At 41.1% G+C, this 12,498-nt stretch overlaps 1 protein-coding gene across 1 annotated transcript in view; it reads right to left on the reverse strand.

Moving 5' to 3' along the window:
* LOC120997071 (trace amine-associated receptor 1-like) overlaps window positions 1-8,506 on the reverse strand; it is a 77,117-nt gene extending 68,611 nt beyond the window's left edge. The window contains exon 1 of the mRNA XM_040426979.1: window positions 8,215-8,506. The gene's annotated coding sequence lies outside the window, so the exon portion shown is untranslated. The remainder of the gene's footprint in view (window positions 1-8,214) is intronic.
* Between the last annotated feature and the right edge of the window lie 3,992 nt (window positions 8,507-12,498).

Consider the following 12,498-nt stretch of genomic DNA (forward strand, 5'->3'; position numbering starts at 1 on the left):
GGGAACACTTGCTCGGATCTGGGTGATCTTTGGATATGTTGTTCACCCAGATCAGAGCTATCCATGGATGTATACATTATGGGGATATGTGGGGTTTGGAGGTGTGTGACAGAACCATCTGTCTTTGGAATTGTATTGTATGTTATGTGAGGGTACCCAGATAGCTATGCCATGGAGCCTGTTTGTGAAATTAAAGACTTTGGCTCCATGTCGATTTTATTGTATTCGTGTAGTCATTCACCTAATAATATGCACTCTGACTCAGCCGGATCAGCTTGCTGCAGATGCGAACGTGGCCTTGAAGGGGTTGTGTCACCTCAGCAAATGGCATCTATTATGTAGAGAAAGTTAATTACAAAATGTATTGTGATTGTCCATATTACTTCCTTTGCTGTCTTGATTCATTTTTCCATCGCATTATGCACTACTCTTTTCCATGGTTACAACCACCCTGCAATCAAGCAGATATAATATCACATCTGAGATGGCAGTTAACAGATGTGCGGCACAGAGAGGAGGGAAGAGGGGTACCCTTCCACTAGGGAGAGGGAGGAGTGGTGACCCCTATCTCACCTGGCACTGGCACCTGGCAGCCCTGACATCCCTAGACGGGCTGCTAACCCGTACGCCGATCATGTGACTTATCCCTGGCTTAACCTGAAATAAGCCCTATGTAGTGATTAGGGCAGTGGGAGCACTAGTCCTCACCACTGACACCTAGGGTAACAACAGGGAAAGGACAAACAACACAAACACCACAAACAATCCGCGAAGGGAGACAACAACAGGAGTGAACCAGAGATCTAACAGCTCAAGTTACAACGGTTCCACAGCAACAGTTGTCCACCTGAGGTCAGAATAGACGATCTGGAAGGAAGCCTATGGAGGCAGAAGCGCAAAAGCTTCAGGAGCCAGTAGGATAGTTCCCTAGCATAACCTAGAATCAGACTACAGAAAGAAAGTGCAGCATCAAGAAGAAAGCAAAGATACTAGTTAAGCTTGTCAGTATAGCAGAATCAAAGAGAAAGATATAGCAAAGTTGAGTTTGCCTGCCAGTTTAATGCTAAAGCCTGCTGGAACCAAGACAAAGCCTGAAAACTGTTGGAAGAAACGTTTATTCAAAGTAAAGCTGCCATTGAACTTCATCTCAATGTCTGGACTCAAGTTATTCTTTTATTCCTCAATTATTCCCCCTATTTATTGCTTTGGAGCTAAAGCCTGGGGTCCAGCAGTATTCAGATAGGAGCACCGTGACACAAAGAGACATTTAGGCCGTACTACACCACTCGGCATTTCCTACACCTGGGATGCGATATAGAGGGCCCTGGGGGGAGGTGCCCGTTGCAACTGCATAACAGATTCAATAAAGAGTCATAAGAGTAGATGCTAGTAGTTACTAAAACTGACATGTTAGGAGAGGTTACAGGTCCTCTTTAATACCATACTTTAGGTAATGTAGGTTTCTTTCACTCAGATTACTCCCTGTCCAATCTATGCTATCAATTTTCACCATGAGCACACTTGCTGAAAACTTAGAGCTCATTGGCAGAACATCTCTGGCAATAATTTCTGTTGTTCAACTCTGTTACATAAGCAGAACAGTGAAAATTATGTAAGTGCTGGTTCCATCATATGACAGCATACTGGATTATTCTGTGCAGATTCTATAGCTGAATCTGCTATGGTGACTCCCAACAGATTCTATAACGTACAGTTGTGTTCAAAATAATAGCAATCAGACATCACTAACCTGATCAATCACTGTTTTTGGTAGAAATGATATTTCTACATGGCAAATAATTTACTAGCAGGTGTAGTAGAGTAATAGAAATCCAGCAGACCAGACAGTCATGACATGCATGCTGCTGATTCTCTGTAATTCAATCACTTATTGAAAGGGGCAAGTTCAAAATAATAGCAGTGTGGAGTTCAATGAGTGAGGTGATTCATTCTTTGAAAAACAGGTGGCAATTATTGCCCTTATTTAAGGAAGGAAGGCAGCAAATGTTGTACATGCTGGTTACAGTGCATTTCTCTCTGAAATTCTGAGTAAAATAGGTCGTTCAGACATTGTTCAGAAGAACAGCGTACCTTGATTAAAAAGTTGATTGGAGATGGGAAAACATATAAAGAAGTGCAGAAAATGATAGGCTGCTCTGCTAAAATGATCGCAAATGCTTTAAAATGGCAACCAAAACCTGAAAGATGTGGAAGAAAGCGAAAAACTACCATTCAAATGGATAGAAGAATAGCCAAAATGGCAAGTACTCAGCCAACAATCAGCTCCAGGAAGATCAAAGAAGGTTTAAAGTTACCTGTGAGTACTGTTACAATTAGAAGATGCCTATGTGAAGCCAAGCTATCTGAAAGAAGCCTCCGCAAAGTCCCACTGTTGAAAAAAAGACATGTGCTGAAGAGGTTACAATTTGCCAAAGAGCACATTGACTTGCCTAAAGAGACATTTTGTGGACTGATGTAAGTAAGATTTTTTTTTTGGGGTCTAGAGACAGTTTTGGGGTCTAGAGACAGTTTCTCAGATGACCCCCAAACACTGAATTCAAACTATAGTACACTGTGTGAAGCATGGTTGCGCAAGAATCATGATATTGGGATGTTTCTCATACTACGGTGTTGGGGCTATTGATCGCATACCAGGGATCATGGATCAGTTTGAATACATCAGAATACTTGAAGAGGTCATGCTGCCTTATGCTGAAGAGGAAATGCCCTTGAAATGGGTGTTCCAACAAGACAACGAGCCCAAACACACCAGTAAACGTGCAACATCTTGGTTCCAGACCAACAAGATTGATGTTATGGAGCGGCCAGCCCAATCCCCGAATCTTAATCCAATAGAAAACTTGTGGGGTGACATCAAAAATGCAGTTTCTGAGGCAAAACCCAGAAATATAGAAGAACTGTGGAATGTAGTCCAATCATCCTGGGCTGGAATACCTGTTCACAGGTCCCAGAAGTTGGTTGACTCCATGCAACATAGATGTACAGCAGTTCTCAGAAACAGTGGCTATACAACTAAATATTAGTTAAGTGATTCAAAGGAAAGCAAAATCTTCAAACATTTTTCAGTTTCAGTTTATAAAGTGAGTTTGTAAAGAATCAAAAAAAAAACACTGCTATTTTTTTTTAACAGTCATATATTTACTTTTCGTCAATTTTTTTTGTTTTTTTAGAGGAACAACACAAATTTGATATATTTTTCTTCATGTTTTGATTTGGAATAGAAATGTGTAGTGTTCCCAATGCATTTGTGTGTATGGAAATAAAAGCAATTAGAAGGATTTTGAGCTTTATTCACTTTTTTAAACACACTGCTATTATTTTGAACACAACTGTAGATGTGAAACCTGCCAGTAGATGGCTGTATTCACACTTAGGGGACGGCAACATGGTCATGTTTCTGCATGCAGTTTTTGAAGCCAAAATCAGGAGTGGATCATAAAAGGTGAGAAAGAATAAAATAAAGAATTTTCTCTTTTTTTTAATTCTCTCCTGTTTTTGGCTTCCAAAACTGTTTGTGACCATGTGGCCGTACATTCACAGTTCAGGATTTTGTTGCTTTTTGACATCAAGAATAGTATAGTCTGCACCACTATGCTCACAGTCGAGAATACCAAAACCTTCATGGACCTTATTGTAAGTCATAGAATATGTTAGGATTTGTCTGAAAAGGTCTATCATAATATAGTAACATAGTAACATAGTACTGTACATAAGGCCAAAAAAAGACATTTGTCAATCCAGTTCGGCCTGTTATCCTGCAAGTTGATCCAGAGGAAGGCAAAAAAAAAACTGTGAGGTAGAAGCCAATTTTCCCCACTTTAGGGGAATAGAAAATTCCTTCCCGACTCCAATCAGGCAATCAGAATAACTCCCTGGATCAGCGACCCCTCTCTAGTAGCTATAGCCTGTAATATTATTACGCTCCAGAAATACGTCCAGGCCCCTCTTGAATTCCTTTATTGTACTCACCATCACCACCTCCTCAGGCAGAGAGTTCCATAGTCTCACTGCTCTTACTGTAAAGAATCCTTTTCTATGTTTGTGTACAAACCTTCTTTCCTCCAGACGCAGAGGATGTCCCCTCGTCACAGTCACAGTCCTGGGGATAAATAGATGATGGGATAGATCTTTGTACTGATCCCTGATATATTTATATATATTAATTAGATCTCCCCTCAGTCGTCTTTTTTCTAAAGTGAATAACCCTAATTTTGATAATCTTTCAGGGTACTGTAGTGGCCCCATTCCAGTTATTACTTTTGTTGCCCTCCTCTGGACCTTCTCCAGCTCGGCTATGTCTGCCTTGTTTACAGGAGCCCAGAACTGTACACAGTACTCCATGTGTGGTCTGACTAGCGATTTGTAAAGTGGTAGGACTATGTTCTTATCACGGGCATCTATGCCCCTTCTGATGCAACCCATTATCTTATTGGCCTTGGCAGCAGCTGCCTGACACTGGTTTTTGCAGCTTAGTTTGCTGTTTATTAAAATTCCTAGATCCTTTTCCATGTCAGTGTTACCGAGTGTTTTACCATTTAGTATGTACGGGTGACTTGCATTATTCCTTCCCATGAGCATAACTTTACATTTGTCAGTGTTAAACCTCATCTGCCACTTATCTGCCCAAGCCTCCAATCTATCCAGATCCCTCTGTAGTAGTATACTGTCCTCTTCAGTGTAAATTACTTTACACCGTTTAGTGTCATCTACAAAAATTGATACTTTACTATGCAAGCCTTCTACAAGATCATTAATAAATATATTGAAGAGAATAGGGCCCAATACTGACCCCTGAGGTACCCCACTATTGACAGTGACCCAATCTGAGTGTGTACCGTTAATAACCACCCTCTGTTTTCTATCATTGAGCCAGCTACTTACCCACATCCAGATGTTTTCTCCCAGTCCGAGCATTCTCATTTTATATGCTAACCTTTTATGTGGTACAGTGTCAAATGCTTGGGAGAAGTCCAGATATACGAAATCCATTAATTCGCCGCTGTCAAGTCTAGAACTTACCTCCTCATAGAAACTGATTAAATTAGTTTGGCATGACCGATCCCTCACGAAGCCATGCTGATATGGCGTTATTTGCTTATTTCCGTTGAGATGCTCTAAGATAGCATCTCTCAGAAAACCTTCAAACAGTTTACCCACAACAGATGTTAAACTTACCAGCCTATAGTTTCCAGGCTCTGTTTTTGGACCCTTTTTGAATTTTGGCACCACATTTGCCATGCGCCAATCCTGTGGGACATTCCCTGTCAGTATAGAGTCTGCAAATATCAGAAATAAGGGTCTGGCTATGAGATTACTTAATTCCCTTAGGATACGGGGGTTTATGCCATCCGGTCCTGGCGATTTGTCTATTTTAATCTTTTTAAGTCGCTGATGTACTTCTTCCTGGGTCAGACAGGACACTTTTAATGGGGAATTTATTTTTACATTCTGCATATCATCTGACAGTTTATTTTGCTCAGTGAATACACGCTCTCTGCGACTCCCCCCTCAATACTCTTTAAAGGGCCGACACCTTCAGATTTATACTTTTTAACATTTATATAATTGAAGAACATTTTAGGGTTAGTTTTACTCTCTTTGGCAATTAATCTCTCGGTCTCTAGTTTGGCCGCTTTTATTTGTTTTTTACATGTTCTATTTTTTTCCTTATAGTTTTTCAGTGCTTCCGTGCTACCCTCCTGTTTTAGTGATTTATATGCTTTCTTTTTGTCATTTATTGCTTTCTTTACAGTTCTATTTATCCACATTGGTTTCTTTTTGTTCCTTAACCTTTTATTCCCATACGGTATGTACCTCTCACAATGAGATTTTAGGATGTTTTTAAAGATATCCCATTTTGTGGCTGTATTTTTATTTTTGAGGACTTTGTCCCAGTTAGTTAGGCCTATGGCCTCTCTTAGTTGGCTAAATTTAGCTTTTTTGAAGTTTGGTATTTTTGTTCCTCCCTGTAGAAACGCTCTTTTGAATGATAATTGGAAGGTTATTACTTTATGGTAACTATTTCCCAGGTGTCCACCAACCTGCACGTCTGTTGTTCTGTCAGGCCTATTGGTTAATACTAAGTCCAGTATGGCCGTCCCTCTAGTCGGGTCCTGAACCAGTTGGGAGAGGTAATTGTCTTTGGTTATTGCCAAGAACCTGTTTCCCTTATGAGATATACAAGTTTCAGTTTCCCACTCTATATCTGGGTAGTTGAAGTCCCCCATAATAACCACCTCATTATGATTTGCCACCTCGTCTATCTCGTTTAGTAGTAGATTTTCTGTGGACTCTGGTATATTAGGTGGTTTATAGTAAACTCCTATTAGTAATTTATTGTTGTTTTTAGCTCCATGTTTCTCTACCCACAGTGACTCCACATGTTCATGTCCTTCACTTATATATTCCCGGAGTGTGGGCTTTAGACAGGACTTTACATAAAGGCAAACCCCTCCCCCTCTCCGGTTTTTACTATCCTTTCTAAACAGTCTGTAACCTTGTACTTTAACTGTCCAGTCATAGCTATCATCCAGCCATGTCTCAGTTATTCCCACTATGTCATAGTCTTCCTCACACATCACTAATTCCAGCTCCCCAGTTTTATTAGTCAGGCTTCTGGCATTGGTATACATACATTTGAGAAGTTTATGTATATTTTTTACCCTACACCTTTCCTTCTGAACTGTTCTAGTCCTTCCTTCCATTCCTCCCACAGTCCCACTACCTTTCCCCCGGTCACTATCTGCACTATCTTCCCCTCCTATAGTGTAATTTCCCTCCCCCCCAGTCCCTAGTTTAAACACTCCTCCAACCTTCTAGCCATCTTTCTCCCCAGCACAGCTGCCCCTTCCCCATTGAGGTGCAGCCCGTCCCTACGATAGAGCTTGTAGCCGATAGAGAAGTCGGCCCAGTTCTCCTGGAACCCAAACCCCTCCTTACTACACCAGTTCTTGAGCCACTTGTTAATCTCCCTAATCTCCCACTGCCTTTCTTGTGTGGCTCGTGGTACAGGCAGTATTTCGGAAAATACTACCTTTGAGGTCCTTGCCCTAAGCTTTTGACCTAAATCCCTGAAATCATTTTTAAGGACGCTCCACCTACCTCTAACTTTGTCATTGGTTCCGATATGGACCATGACCGCTGGATCTTCTCCAGCCCCTCCCAGTAATCTGTCAACCCGATCCGCGATGTGTCGAACTCTAGCGCCAGGAAGACAGCACACTGTTCGGCAATCACGGTCTTTGTGACAGATATGTGATTGAATTACAGAGAATCAGCAGCATGCATGTCATGACTGTTGGGTTTCTATTACTCTACTACACCTGCTAGTAAATTATTTGCCATGTAGAAACATTTTCTACCAAAAACAGTGATTGATCAGGTTAGTGATGTCTGACTGCTATTATTTTGAACACAACTGTTCATTTCTATGGAAATTAATGCTGGATTCGGCAAGTACGGTAGCATGCTGCAGTATTTTGTCCGGTCAAATACCGTATATGGGACAGAACGGATGCACAACATTCATGTGCAAGAGGCCTAATTGTGACATTTTGGACAGAACTGAGAAAACTTGGGTTTCTGAAATGTATGGCATAAAGATGGTGGTGGCTATCTATGTATACAAATCTACAAACAGAATGCTATCGATCACTAATAATAACCTCCAAATTGAAAATGTAGCACAAACTACAGGAAACATTACATTCACAATAGAATAATGGTAAAATGACCTGTATTATTATATTAAAACACAGTCAGTATAACCAAAATGTAATAAAAGATAAACGTAGAAGGGTACTTTAAAAAAAAAACTTAGATGTATTGCCATTTATAATCTCACTGTGGGTCCAATCTAAAAGACATGTCTCAAATTAAATAATTTTAAACATGTATTATGTAAATATTAACCTTAAAATAAAAAAAATAGAAGACTATGAAAAATAAAAACATCTTGGGCTAAAATATTTTAAAAATAGTTAAAAAATAAATTCATTTAATTCATTTTTTTTTATAATTCGTGATTAGAAGTCTAATTCTATCTAACATTTACTTTTACAAGCCACATCCCCTCATCAGTTTATCATGAGCTCTATAAAACCCAACACCCATTCACTGCCATTGCCACTCAGCATAGATAAAGCATAATAAAGGTAATAAATACGTATCACCATAATAAGTATTTATGCATACCTTGTGAACAGTAAGGTCATACAAAATGGTTTGTTGACTTGAACATATGCAGCATCAGAAGAAACATTAGAAGCAGGTAATCCATGTAGACCGGCATCTTCAGCCGAATGGAATCTTACACGTTTTGAGACAGTAGAATTCTCATAATATTCATTGATGATGACGTGCACAGTGAATGCGTAAGAAGAGATAAGCAGGATATAAATCTTTACCCTGGCATCCTGACAGAATAAAATGATAACAGCTTTTTTGTCTATACTAGTCGCCACAGATCACAGTGACAAATAAGGACATTTATGATGTTTGACTGGAAACTCCCACTTTGTCTTTTGTTAGGAGCGATTATCTAAAATGCATCAGCTCTTTGTGCTGTTTCCCTTATGTCCCTTCTGCTTTTTTATAATTGCTCCGTTACTGTTTTTCTGTTGCCAAATATAAAAATGCACTGAGCTTTGGCAATGAATAATACTTAGCTTATATTCAGCGATTCTATTTACTAAAAATACCATGGGAATCATTCTCCATTGGGACAGAGGGTTCTTACTACATTTCAAACATATTTAAGCAATGAGTAAAAAATACACTACATGGGAAGTTTGTGGGCTGACCCCTCCAAATTTAAAAAGGACCCGTAACCTCGCCTGACATGTCTGTTTTAGCAACTACTTGAATTCCCCATGTAATAACTATTCAGGAGCATCTATTCTTATGACTCTGTGTTGTACCATTCACATATTAATCTTTCTAGAAGTTATAAATAAATTACAAACAGTTTGCAATGAGGGTCCAGCTGGGTGTTTCTAGTTGGGAGTGTGCCCCAGCATAATCTGACACTGGTAGCACTGTTTGAATAGTGTCACACCCCCAACCCCCGGATGAGCCTTCATTGCAAACCGCTAAAAATATATTTATAACTTGTAGAAGGGATAATAAATTAATGGTTATAAGAGTAGATGCTCCAGCATTATAACAAAATGTTTAGCAAAGCATCCGAAGTTGCTTCGCTCATCTCTAGTATATGTGTTTGTAAATTACCCCCTTAGTTGCTAAAACAGACATACCAGAAGACAGATACTCTTTAACCCCTTCCCGACCCGGGTCTTTAAAGATGGCACCCACTCCTGAGCGGAATGGGCAGCATAGCCGCTGGATGCCTGCTGTTTCATATAGCAGACACCCCTGGCTCATGTCTGCCACCGGCGATAATTCCAGTCGCAGACAATTAAAATTTCAGATGCTGTGGTCCGCACATTATGACAGGGGCTGCTGCATACAAGCTCTGGCTCCCCATGTGGCGATCGAAGGAGCCGGAGCTTGTATGCAGCAGCCCCTGTCATAGAGAATGACAGGAGGCTGCTGCATAGTTTTTCCTAAAAAAGGAATCGCCATGTGCAAAAACACCCATGCTATAAAAATATTATCCCCATAAGCAAACAGAGAAACAGAAAAAAATGTCTAATTAGCCGTTTTTGGTCGCTTAATTTCCCACAAAAAATGTAATAAAAAGTGATTAAAAAGCCGTACACACCCCAGAATGGTATCAATGAAAAGTACAGATGGCCCCACAAAAGAATTTATGTTCACACAGCTCTTTATCTGTATCAAAATGCAAGAAAAACTATACATATAAGGTATCGTCGGATTTGTACTGACCTGTAGAATGAAAGTAACTGGTTAGTTTCATCGCACATCGAACGTCATAAATTAAAAAAAAAAAACTATAAAACTGTGGTGGAATTGCATTGTTTCCAATTCCACCCCATTTAAAAAAGCTTTTCATGCTTCTCACTACAACATATGCAATATTAAATGGTGGCATTGGAAAGTACAACTTGTCTTGCAAAAAACAAGCCCTTATATGGCCATGTGAACAGAAAAATAAAAAAGTTATGGCTTTGGGAAGGCAGTGAGTGCAACATGAAAACTCAAAAACGTCAGGGTAGAAAGGGTTAAAGCTCCCAGCTGATTGTTTATTTTCAGTATGCAGAAATACAATGTAAATCATTTGAATAATGTGATCCTAATCTCTCAGTATTCAAATGTGTTGTACACCTATTTCCAAGGAATTCAAAGGTAATATAAGGGTGTTCCTGATCTATAAGCTTGACAGACAGTGGCTCATCACTCACTGGAGGACAGAGAACATGCAAAGATTACCAGGGCAGTCCATTGATATTAATGGGCATCATGCAATGTGTTATTTTACTTTTGCTGGTACTACAGCTGATCTGTGGGACTTCTAGACTGGGAATTCTTGCGATCAGTTAGTTTAATGGAAACATTTCTAAGAAAGAAAGTGAATGTAAAGAATGAGCATGCCCTTTAACTGAAACAAAAGTATGGTAATATTTAAATTGTCAACAGCATTGCATCATTGCAGAACAAAGGCATGGCTGTTAATTATTACAATATTTCAAGAGAAAATGTAATGTAAAGTGTACCTTCAATTAGAAACACAGTGTCACACGCTAAGGAGGCGTGAGCGGCCGGGTCCTCTCCGCCCCCCGTTGCCTTGGAGACGAGGATGCAGCGCACGTCTTCGATCCAAAGTTATCGCAGGGCGCCGGCGGTCCTGAAGGGAAGGAGGGCGAAACCAGCGCTCTGCAATAACTTCGGAGCGAGGACGTGCGCTGCGTCCTCGTCTCCAAGGCAACGGGGGGTGAGAGAACCCGGCCGCGCACGCCTCCTTAGCGGGGCCAGCGTCCTCCACTCCCGTAAGTTCGACTAAAAGTCAGAGCGCCGAACTGGACACTCGGCACTCAGCAGTGTGCAGGGGGATGAGTCATGTGACGCTGGCCACGTCACATGACTCCTTCTCTCCCCTATTTAACAGGCAGCCTGCTGGCCACAGGTTGCCTGTGATTAAGATCCTATACCTAGTTAATATTCTGTTGCCATTTTTACTTGGTATTTGTCTTAGGCTAGTTATTTGACTTCGTCTCTTGCTTGCTCCTTTTGTCTGACTTGCTTCTCCGGGTATTGACACTCGGTTTGTTCTTTGACGCTGCTTCTGCCTTTTCCCTTGTGCCGCCTTGACCTCCTGGTTTTGACTTTGCTTTTCGACCTCGCTTTGTTTCTATGTTTGATTGTCCCTCAGCACTTACGCAGGTTAGGGATCACCGCCCAGTTGCGCTCCGTTGCCTAGGATGGGTAAGTGCAAGTAGGCAGGGACAGAGGAGTGGGTGGAGTCAGTTTGCACCTTCCACATCCCCTTCTCGTGACAGAATCACAGGCCTTACTATCATATCATGGATCTGTTACAAACTCTCACGGATCATGTCCAAAACCTGGCTCAGATTGTCCAGGAGTTAGGGGAGAGGTTTCAAGCACAGGAAACAGTTTCTTCGTCATCTGCACTACAGGCGGAACCTCATGTTAAGCTTCCTGATCGGTTCTTGGGGGATCACAATTGGTTTTTGGCCTTTAGGGAGAGCTGCAAACTGTATTTCCGTTTGCGCCCTTACTCTTCTGGTTCTGCTCAACAAAGAGTGGTAATCATTATGTCCTTATTACAATGCGACCCCCAAGACTGGCCATTTTCGTTACCCCCCGAATCTCAGTGTCTTAGGTCTGCTGACGCGTTTTTTCAAGCTCTCAGGGTTTTGTATGCTGAACCTGACAGAGAGTCTGTAGCGGAAAGTTAGTTAGTAAAAATCTCTTGTGCAGGGTGACCGACCGGTAGAAGAATACTGTACTCAATTTTGTAAATGGTGCGTTCCCTCTGGTTGGAATGAACCTGTTCTTAAAAGTCAGTTTAGGTCTGGCCTATCTGAGACTCTCAAAGACATGCTTGTATGTTATCCCTTTCCTGGGACTTTGGAGCAAACCATGACTCTTGCTGTGGAACTGGACAGACGCATTAGGGGGAGACAACGGGATTATTTGCTTTTTCAACAGGTTATGTCCAAACCAGAGACCAATCCTGAGGGGAACAAGTCCGAGCCTTGTACTGACGAACCTATGCAGCTCGGTTTGACCAAAATAGATCAACGTCGTCGCCATGGTAAATTTTTTAACTGTGGCGTCTGCAATCATTGGATCTGGCAATGTCCCAAGGTCCCTCCTTCCGGAAGATCACCTAAACCAGGGGGATCTAAAGTTAAGGTACTCCCTTGGGTGGTAAAGCAGAAGTTATTGGTACCGTTTACTATTTCATTTGGTTTAAACAAGGGGTCAGGTTGTGCTTTGTTGATTCTGGGTCGGCCTCTAACTTTATTGATTTTAAGTTTGCTCTTCAGGTGGGGATACCTATGTTGGACTTTCCCAATCCTATTTACATTGTAG

Source organism: Bufo bufo, chromosome 4, assembly GCF_905171765.1.
Source record: "Bufo bufo chromosome 4, aBufBuf1.1, whole genome shotgun sequence".
NCBI lineage: Eukaryota > Metazoa > Chordata > Amphibia > Anura > Bufonidae > Bufo > Bufo bufo.